The following is an 11,422-nucleotide window of genomic DNA, read 5'->3' as shown; positions in this document are numbered from 1 at the left end:
GAGATGGTATCTCAATGTGGCTTTGATTTGCATTTCTCTTATGACCAGTGATGATGAGCATTTTTTCATATGTTTGTTGGCTGCATAAATGTCTTCTTTTGAAAAGTGTCTGTTCATATCCTTTGCCCAATTTTGATGGGGTTGTCTTTTTCTTCTAAATTTGTTTAAGTTCTTTGCAGATTCTGGATATTAGCCCTTTGTCTGATAGGTAGATTACAAAAATGTTTTTCCTTTCTGTTGGTTGCTGGTTCACTCTAATGATTGTTTCTTTTGCTGTGCAGAAGCTCTTAAGTTGAATTAGATCCAATTTATCTATTTTGGCTTTTGTTGCCATTGCTTTTGGTGTTTTAGTCATGAAGTCTGCCTATGCCTATGTCCTGAATGGTATTTCCTAGGTTTTCTTCTAGTTTTTCTTTTATTGTGTTAGATCTTATGTTTAAATTTTTAATCCATCTGGAGTTAATTTTTGTATAAGGTGTAAGGAAGGGGTCCAGTTTCTGCTCTCTGCACATGGCTAGCCAGTGTTCACAACATCATTTATTAAACAGGGAATCCTTTCCTCATTGCTTGTTTCTGTCAGGTTTATCAAAGATCAGATTGTTGTAGTTGTATGGTGTTCTTTCTGAGGCCTCTGTACTGTTCCATTGGTCTACATTTCTGTTTTGGTACCAGTATCATGCTGTTTTGAATACTGTAGCCTTGTAGTATAGTTTGAAGTCAGATGCCTCCAGCTTTATTCTTTTTGCTTAGGATTGTCTTGGCTATGCAGGCTCTTTTTTGGTTCCATATGAAGTTTAAGGTGGTTTTTTCCAGTTCTGTGAAGAAGGTCAATGGTAGCTTGATGGGGATAGCACTGAATCTATAAATTACTTTGGGCAATATGGCCATTTTCACAATATTGATTCTTCCTCACCATGAGCATGGAATGTTTTTCCTTCTGTTTGTGTCCTCTCTCATTTATTTGAGGAGTGGTTTGTAGTTCTTATTGAAGAGGTCCTTCACATCCTTCATTAGTTGTATTCCTAGGTATTTTATTCTTTTTATAGCAACTGTGACTAGGAGTTTGCTCATGATTTGGCTCTCTGTTTGTGTGTTTGGCCATTTTGGTTTTATTTGCATTCTGATTTTAGTAGTGAGAACAGAGACAACTGTGTAAATAAAATAAAATTAAAAATATTTTAAACTTATAATAGTGAGTACATTTTGATAAAAAATGAAGGTGTCTAGGCATCCTGAAAAAAGTTTCCCACTAAAACATTATATATGCATTTTGAAATATAAAGTTCATTTATATTGACAAAAAAATCAAAATGGGAAACTGCAGCTAATTCCGTGGCTGCCTTCAAGGAATTTGACAATTTCTATGTCCAGAGTCTTGGGTATCAAAGGTGTGGGTGTTAAAAGGGATAACAAGATGTGGAATCAGACCAGATTAAAGCTGAGTTCTGTATTATTCTTTATACATGTTTGTATTTTAAAAATATTTTATAATAATTTTCAGCTCTAAAAAGCATTAAAAGAGTGGAAAACTACACTTTTGTTCTTGAGGGTCATCTAAACTAATTCTTATTCACTTAGCTAAATATTAAAGTGACTTTTACTTTAAAAAAATTTTAAAGTTCTATTCTAAAGTTTTTTTGAGATGGGGTCTTGCTCTGTTGCCCAGGTTAGGGTACACTGGTGTGATCATAGCTCAAACTCCAAGGTTCAAGCATCCTCTTATCTCAGACTTCTGAAGAGCTGGGACTACAGGTATTTGCCACCACCCTGCCTGGCTGGTTTTTTTTTTTTTTTTTTTTTTTTTTTTAGAGATAGGGTCTTGCTATGTTGACCTGGCTGGTCTCAAACTCCCAGCCTCAACAAACACATCTGGCTCAGCCTCCCAAGTAACTGGGATTACAAGTGCAAGCCACCATGCCCAGCTACAACTATTTTAAATTTAGTAATGTTGACACATAGTGGTATAATCAACACTAGATAATTGGTTCTAAACGATGAGAGGTATGACATGAATAACTCCATATAGCAATTATCTAAAAGTAATTTCTTTAATTTTTTTGGCAGTTTTACAGTCTGATTATTCAACCAAAATAAGTGGAGTACAGGGTCTTCTGAGTAATTGAATACATATATGTGTTGATTGAGTCCACTGCCTACATCCCCCAACTTCTCCAGTTTTCACTGCTCTTCCTGGTGCTGATATTCAAGAAGATTCCTTTGGACTTCATGTGAATGAGATAAACCTCAGACCAGTGCAGATGGCCCACCCAGGGAGCACACAGGTTCATAAATGGCTAGATTCTAGTTACAAATGATCTTTCTTGGGTCTGTCATAGGTGAGGGCTGGCCTTGGTGGTGAAATCCCTTGGCAAAACTGGATGCATCTTTTCAGATTCAGTGTCTTGGAGCATAATCTGAAAGAAGTAAAAGTGAGAATCAGAATATCTGCATTCCCAAAGAGATGGAATATAGATATTTTTCTTAATAAGAACAACAGCCTTCATTCAGTGCCAAAAATATTCTAAACACTTTCTTTATCTTGTTTAATCCTCAAAACATTCCAGAAGAAAGATGTAACAATTTCCATTTTATAGGTGAGGAAATTGAAGCTCAGAGATACTCAGTGTCTTGCCAACATGTTAAGATATTGGCAGAGTTAGCCATCGATCCAGGATTGTCGACCAAGGCAGTTCATCTCCCCAAATATAAGGTTCTAGGCCTTTTATTTTTCTCAGCCACCAAGGAAGATGGCTTTGCCAGGCCAATAGGGGTATGTTGACTTCTTTCATCTCAGCTAATTTTGGGGTAAGTGCTAGGGAAATACCTAGTTTATATGAAAAGAATCTTTTTGTCCTGGTTTTGATCTAGTTCCCTGGCAGGCTAGTTAAGACTTGTCTTAATACATATACTTCTCTTGCCAAAGCACATGTGGTATGTTTGGACATATGTTCTCATTTCTATGATCTTTTAACCTTTACATATTTTAAATACTTCATGGTGGGATTAATTCTTTGTGGTGACCAAGATTGGCAGCTGGTCCAATGGGGCCATATCTGGAATCCACAAGGAATGAGAGGGTTGATACTCTGGAACATACTTTTAAAGATAAATATGTAAATATAAAGGAGAAATTTCTGACATACTCATTAATGATCAGAGCCTAGTGATGTCTTATGGTAAATTGGTAAATTTACTCTGAGATCTATCACTATAAATGGTTTTGAGATTAGCTTTGTTGTGCTTCTAGCCATTAAAAAATGTGTACATATTGGGCATTCTGAATTGCTTAGAAAATGACCATCTAACTAATCTTTGCTTTTTATTATCTGAATGTATAGTCGAACTGGAAGCATTAAAATACTGAAAACAGTAAGATTGGCTAAAAGACTTCAATTTTATTGAGCCTTAAAAATGTGCCTCAGATAAACTTGGGTGCAATCTCTAACTTCATAGTATTTAAATAACTTTAATGCAATTTCAATTACAGAATGGGATGGTAAACCAAATTCTTATTCATCTTATCCAAATTAGCCCTTTGACAATGTAGCTAAAATAAAATTAACAACTTTTGTGAAATACCAAGTGGAGCCCAAATCAGAAGAGGTGTGCTCTCCAAAGACCTTATATAATATAAAGCTCATATGGTATATATACAGTATATGTTTACCATTGCTTCAAATGATTCAACAAAACACGTTGGTGGACTCATGAGTTTGCTTGTAGAAGTAGTAGAGACTAGATTCTGTGGCACAATTTCCTTAGGTCTGAATCCACTGAAAAAGGTTGTGGACCTGAATTCTGAATATCTGGAAAGCCTGTTTCCCTACCCTATAAACATGGGTTAATTTTGTCCTCCTGAGAACATTTGGCAATGTCTGGAGACAGTTTTGTTCGTTAAGACTGGGGAAGAGAATGCCACTGTCATCTAGTGGACAGAGGCCAACGATGCTGTTAAACATTCACCAATGCACAGGATAGTGCCCCATGTCAAAGAATTATTTGGCCTAAAATGCAATAGTTGTTGAGGTTGAGAAACCCTGCTATAAATCAAGATCACTTATGTTAGTTTTTGTAGATCCCAGCCTATTTCCTGATTAGATCTTAAAGTTTTTTATACTGTACAGTTAAGTAAAAAAAATGGAACTCAATAGAGTATCTGGGGAGAATTTAGTCTTCAGGTTGATTAATAATTGTTGTGAAATGTGAATTTTAAATCTTTCTAGGTTGTTATTAACTGGTCCAGCCAGCAAGGTCCTCTTTGAATAAATCTAATGTATATTTATTCTATATTCAAAAAGATAACTTTTTGATAGCTTAATATAACTTTTATTGCCTAAAAATACTCACTTATTGAACAGCAATTCTGGGGGGTTCAGACCAAGTGTCTTAATCTATTTTGTGCTGTTATAACAGAATATGTGAGACAAAATAAATTATAATGAGCAGAAATTTATTTCTTACTGTTCTTGCAGGGGTTGTGAAGTCCAAGATCAAAGGGCTAGAATCTTATGAGTGTCTTCTGCCATGACGGTCACATGGCAGAACAGCAAGAGAAGACAAGAGAGAATGCAAGAGGCCAAACTCATCCTTTTATGACGGCACCAATTCCACTCATGAGGGTGTAGCCGTTATGGCCTAATCACCTCCTAGAGGACCTATTGACAAACATTCAAACCATAAACTTATGCTCCCACCCACCCTCACCTAAACTCTTGTCCTTCTCACACACAAAATACATTCAAAGTTGCTTCCCAAAAGCCCCATAAGTCTTAACTCATTCTAGCCACAAGTCTAAAGCCCAGAGTCTCATCTAAATAAAATAGGGGTGAAGCCCAAGGCACAATTCATCTTGAAGGAAATTCTCCTCCAGCTGTGAGTCTGTGAAATCAAAACAAATTATGTGCTTCCAAGATACAACGGTAGGACAGACATAGACTAGACATTTCCATATCAAAAAGGGTAAGTAGGGAAGAAAAAAAGGGGTAAATGGTCCCAAGCAGTTCAAAACCCAACAGGGAAAATAACATTAAATCTTAAAGCTGGAGAACAATCTTTCTTGACTCCATGGCTTTGGGCACACTGTGGGGGCGGCGGTGGGACCCCAACACCTCAGGCAACCCTGTACTACAGCTTTGCTGGGCTCAGCCCATGCAGCAGCTCTCACAGGTCCGAGTCTCATTCCTGCAGCTCTCCCACGCTGTCATTACACACGCTGTACAGTTTTGTGGTCTTGGGGGTAGCCCCATCCCCACAACTCTACTAGGCCTAGTGAGGATTCTCCACAATGGTTTTCACCTCTTAAAACAGTTACAATGGCAATTAAATTTCAACATGAGTTTTGGAGTAGGCAGAAAGTCAAACCACAGCACCAACGTTTTACATGAGGAATGAGTGGACTGTAGATAAGACTATTTTATCAAACATTATTAATAGAGATTCAAGAAGAATGAAACCAGAGACTGTATCATTCATGGCTTTATTACTTATTGTCAGAAATCCTTTATCAGCTCACTGGCACAAGGTGGACATAGAATCCTACTTAAAATAGACATTTAGACAGTCATTGCTGCATAAAAGAGTCAAGATTAGTAGAAGTGATCTTCCTATTAAATTTTGTACTAGATTAAAATGGAAAGATTCTACACTGCCCTCACTTCCACTTCTATCTCCACTCTTACTTGTTTCTTAATTATCTGGTAGTTCCTCTAAAAGGGTTGGATGTATTTATTCTTTGTCAGTGGATAGAAAAAACCCTTTAGGTGATTTAAAAAATGTTATTATTTGAAAGAAAAGTGGCTGAAGTAAACAGCTGGCCCTGTTAGACAAGTACATCAGATGGAATTCTTAATATTAATTACACTAAGCCAAATCTATTTTTGACTGATATGCTCTAACTCTGTTTACTTTTAATGAATAAATAATTTATCCTGTTGAGTATACTAGGAAGTAATATTACTGAAGCAAGGTGTGTGGGAGATTTACTGACTTTTTTTTCTTTGCTGTTGTTTTTGTTGCTTAGGGGTTATAAGTGCTTTAAGCTTTTTCCAGCCTAAAATCATTACAGTCAGACTGTATGGAACAAAGAGGGTAGACAGGTATATAACTAAGCTGAGACCTGAATGACAGCAAGGATACAATCATGGGATGATATGCAGGAAAGGTGTTTTCAGTACAGAACCAGGTTCACTGGCAGAATTGACCTTAAGAGATTTCTGTGCCTGTGTAGAAGTTGCTCTTTACTCATGCACTCCTTCCCAATGCAGCTCGAATACGGCTTCAGAAACTTTGTATATGTAGACCTCAGGCAGCAATTATCAACAAAGTCAGACTTGAATTTCAGAAATAAAATCAATCCCTGCCCTAGTAATAATGAAATTTCAGGGTCAGTGGAAAACATCTTTTGCTCCTACTTTGACTTTCTTCTGCCCTTCCTCAGTAAAGATTTTACTGTCCAGTATCCTCACTGTTATGTGATATTATTCTTGACTGACAACACTATCATCCCTTCAGCAATTAGAAAATGGAAATTGGTGCTTATACATTCTTTCTGGCTTTCTTCCTATCTTTTCTCTCTTCGTGTCCCCCTATGTCATCCCCTTATGTGCTTACCTTAACTTAAAGAAACTTACATTAAGATAAGTCCTTCCTAACATATCTTTATGTAATAAAAGCCATCTCTGATAAACCCACAGCCAACATAATACTGAATGAGGAATAGTTGAAAGTATTGCCTCTGAGAACTAGAACAAGACAAGGATGCCCACTCTCACCACTTCTATTTGACACAGTATTTGAAGTTCTAGCCAGAGCAATCAGGCAAGAGAAAGAAATAAAGGGCATCCAAATTGGTAAGAAGGAAGTCAAACTGTTGCCGTTTGCTGATGATGTGATTGTATACCTAGAGAACCCTAAAGACTCCTTCAAAAAACTCCTATAACTGATAAATGAACTCAGTAAAGTTTCAGGATATAAAATTAATGTACACAAATCAGTAACTCTGCTATACACCAACAGCAATCAAACTGAGAATCAAATCAAGAACTCAACCCCTTTCACAATAGCTGTAAAAAAAATCCTTAGAAATACACCTAACCAGGGAGATGAAAGACATCAACAAGGAAAACTAAAAAACACTGCTGAAAGAAATCACAGACAACACAAACAAGTTGAAACCCATCCCATGTTCATGGATGGGTAGAACCAATATTGTGAAAATGACCATACTGCCAAAAGCAATCTACAAATTTAATGCAATTCCCATCAAAATACCACTGTAATTCTTCACAGAACTAGAAAAAACAATCCTAAAACTCACATGGAACCAAAAAGAGCCCACATAGTCAAAGAAAGACTAAGCAAAAAGAACAAATGTGGAGGCATCACATTACCTGACTTCAAACTATTCTATAAGGTCATAGTTACCAAAACAGCGTGGTACTGGTATAAAAATAGGCACATAAACCAATGGAACAGAATAGAAAACAGAGAAATAAAGCCAAGTACTAAACAGCCAACTGATCTTCAACAAAGTGAGCTAAAACATAAAGTGGGCAATAGGAAACCCTATTCAACAAATGGTGCTGGGATAATTGGCAATTCATTCTTCCACATGTAGAAGAATGAAACTGGATCCTTATCTCTCACTTTATACAAAAATCAACTCGAGATGTATTAAGGATTTAAATGTAAGACCTGAAACCATAAAAACTCTAGAAGGTAATGTTGGAAAAACCCTTCTAGACATTGGCTTAGGCAAGGGGTTTATGACCAACAAACCAAAAGCAAATGCAACAAAAAACAAAGATAAATAGATGGGACTTAATAAAACTACAAAGCTTCTGCACAGCAAAAAAAAAAAAAAGTTGTAAACAAACAACCAACAGAGTGGGAGAAAAATCTTCACAATCTATACCTCTGACAAAAGACTAATATCCAGAATCTACAAGAAGCCTAAACAAATTAATAAGAAAAAAACAATCTCATCAAAAAGTGGGCTAAGGACATTAAGAGACAATTCTCAAAAGAAGATGTATCAAATGGCCAAGAAACATATGAAAAAATGTTCAACATCACTAATGATCCGGGAACTGCAAATCAAAACCAGTGTGATACCGCCTTACTCTGCAAAATTGGCCATAATAAGAAAATCAGAAATAATAAGTGTTGCTGGGGACCTGGTTAAAAGGGAACACTTTTACACTGCTGGTGGGAATGTAAACTAGTTCAACCACTAAGATTCCTCAAAGAACTAAAGGTAGAACTACCATTTATTACAACTCAAGATGTATTAAGGATTTAAATCTAAGACTGGGTATCTGCCCACAGGAAAAGAAGTCATTATACCAAAAAAAAAAAAAAATACTTGGACACATATGTTTACAGCAGCACAATTTGCAATTGCAAAAATATGAAACCACCCCAAATGCCCATCAATGAGTGTATAAAGAAATTGTGGTGTACGCATGTTCTCACTCATAGGTGGGTGATGAACAATGAGAACACATGGACACAGGAAGGGGAGCATCACACACTGGGGTCTGTTGGTGGGGCAAGGGAGGGACAGCAGGGGATTGGGGAGGTCGGGGAAGGATAACATGGGGAGAAATGCCAGATGTAGGTGATCGGGGAGAGAAATGCCAGATGTAGGTGACCGGGGGGAGAAATGCCAGATGTAGGTGATGGGGGGGAGAAATGCCAGATGTAGGTGACTGGGGGATGGAGGCAGCAAACTTTACATTGCCATGTGTGTACCTATGCAACAATCCTGCATGACCTGCACATGTACCCCAGAACCCAGAGTACAATAAAAAAAAAAAAAAGAAATTGTGGTGTATACATACCATAGAATACTACTGAATCATAAAAAAAGGAATGCAATAATGGCATTCACAGCAACCTGGTTGAAATTAGAGACTATTATTCTAAGTGAAATAACTCAGGAATGGAGAACTAAATATCGTATGTTCTCACTCATAAGTGGGAGCTAAGCTACACCAAGACATAAGAATGATACAGTGGACTCTGGGGACTCAGTGAAAGGGTGAGAGGCAGTTGAGGGATAAAAGACTACAAACTGGGTACAGTCTATATTGCTTGGGTGATGGGTGCACCAAAATATCAGAAATCACCACAAAAGAACTTATGTAAACAAACACCACTTGCTCCCCCAAAACTATAGAAATAAAAAATAAAAATAAAACAAATAAACAAAACTCCTAAAACTGTTGGTGAAGTCTAGGCCTTCTGCATACACATATTATGCATGCACATATTGATCACCTACTTGAATCTTAATCCTTAGCAGAATGGCATCCATACCATTTGCATTCTATTGCTATTGCTGCTATTTTCCCTTGATTGAGGACTAGCAGTTGTCCAGAATTTGTGGCAGAATACACACACACATACACACACACACACACACATACTCACACACACACATATATATGCACTTTTTAGGTGGATACATATATTCATTTAATTTCAGTGCCAGAAACTAGGTATAAAGAGATTAACTAATTTACAGAAGAGCACAGAGATAAGAAGTGGAAGAGCAAAGAATCAATCCTGATCTATCTTACAGCCAATGCCCTTTACTGCCTTGAAAGACCACCTTCATGCTAACTTTTCTTCCAGTCCTTATATTCCTCAATGCAACATTGTCTAAAAGAACTTTCTAGGCCGGGCATGATGGCTTACGCCTGTAATCCCAGCACTTTGGGAGGCCAAGGTGGGTGAATCACGAGGTCAAGAGATCAAGACCATTCTGGTCAACATGGTGAAACCCTGTCTCTACTAAAGATACAAAAATTAGCTGGGCATGGTGGCACGTGCCTGTAATCCCGGCTACTCAGGAGGCTGAGGCAGGAGAATTGCCTGAATCGAGGAGGTGGAGGTTGCGGTGAGCCGAGATCACGTCATTGCACTCCAGCCTGGGTAACAAGAGCGAAACTCCGTCTCAAAAAAAAAAAAAAAAGAATTTTCTGACACGAAAAATTTGTTCCATAACTGCACTGTTTTTTTCTGGAAGCCACTTGCCACATAAGAACAAGAGTGCAGGTCCTGGGGGTAGGGGACAGTTGTGAGTTCAAGAGGCTGGAGAAGTATTGCAATGGCTACAGCTCAGAGAACAACAAGGGGAATGGTGGGAGATCACATCAAATGATGAGCAAGGCCCTCATTGTAAGGCTGTGTGGGTGAGATTTGGATTTCATTCTAAGTGCCGCAGTGAAGCAGTAACAAAACCCTCTTCTGAGGAGCCTCTTGACTTTCACGCCTATAAAACCATCATGCCCTTTATAGAACCTTTATAGGTTCATCAAGAACCTTTATAGGTTCTTCAGCTTGTGAGAAAGGATATTGCCTGAATTAAATAAACTGACAACAAATGAAAATTATTTACAGATAACAGACAAACAAAATTCTCAGAATCAGTTCAATACTTCAGGACCAGGGCAGCCAGTTACATAAACAATTGTGAAAGACTCATCATTCCTAAGGTGTTGATCTAAATTAGCTCAGGCCTGATGAAACTTGGTTATATCAGTGGGATCTTTCATAGAGGTTATAAAAACTTATCTCTGTTTGGGGGCTAGAAGCTTTATCTAGGTGTTCCACAGAGTGTTGACGCTGGAGTAAGCTGCTCAGATTCAAATCTCAGCTTTTCATTTACTAGCTAAATATATTGAACAGTTGTTTTATGCTTCAGTTTCCTCATTGGTAAAGTAGGGATAATAGTATTTAATTTACAGGTTGACGGGGGATTAAGAGAGTAAATGTATGTCATTTAGGATAGGTTCTTAGAGCAGTACTAGTAATAAATGTCAGCTATGGTTATTATTATCATTATTAATATTTCTCTTTCCTATTCTGCTCTCTTTTTAATAGGATTTTGAACTTTTGGATTCACTTCTTTTCACATAATGATTTAGTTAGGGACTAAATATCAAACTTCCTTCTTTCCCTTAGCATTCTAAGATATATGTATCTTCCTGAGTCTGCGGAAAGTTAAGGACAGAGTTTGACTCTAAGTTTTATTCTTATAATAGCAATTTTTCAAGAAGGACCCAGGAAGAAGTCTTTTCTCTCCAATGAGATGTCAGACTCTTGGATGATAGGTAGCTTGTGTTGTAGAGAGATGATTAGTATTTTTGGAACCTTGGCCTTTTGTCTAACTTTGTATCAAGTGACACTAATGAAAGGAAGACTAAACATAAAGTTGGGATTACTGGGTTCAAATATAAATTCTGCTCCCAACTAGCTGTGTGACCTTGGACAATAGAACACAATTATAAAATTGGAGGGGGGGGGTTAATTACATAATCTTTAATGTACCTTCTGGTATTAACATTATATAGTTTCGAGTACATTTCCTACAAATGCTTGCTTTAGCCAACGTTTCTACATATGGAGAAGGAAGAAA

At 37.3% G+C, this 11,422-nt stretch overlaps 1 protein-coding gene across 1 annotated transcript in view; it reads right to left on the bottom strand.

Annotated features, from left to right (window-relative positions):
- Nucleotides 1-2,034: 2,034 nt before the first annotated feature.
- LOC144581659 (uncharacterized) overlaps nt 2,035-11,422 on the bottom strand; it is a 431,789-nt gene continuing 422,401 nt past the window's right edge. Inside the window, exon 5 of the mRNA XM_078365992.1 lies at nt 2,035-2,414. The gene's annotated coding sequence lies outside the window, so the exon portion shown is untranslated. The remainder of the gene's footprint in view (nt 2,415-11,422) is intronic.

This window comes from Callithrix jacchus, chromosome 2, assembly GCF_049354715.1.
Source record: "Callithrix jacchus isolate 240 chromosome 2, calJac240_pri, whole genome shotgun sequence".
NCBI classification, from domain to species: domain Eukaryota; kingdom Metazoa; phylum Chordata; class Mammalia; order Primates; family Cebidae; genus Callithrix; species Callithrix jacchus.
Note: the sequence above shows the minus strand (reverse complement) of the source record. Positions and strands in the feature narration are given on the sequence as shown.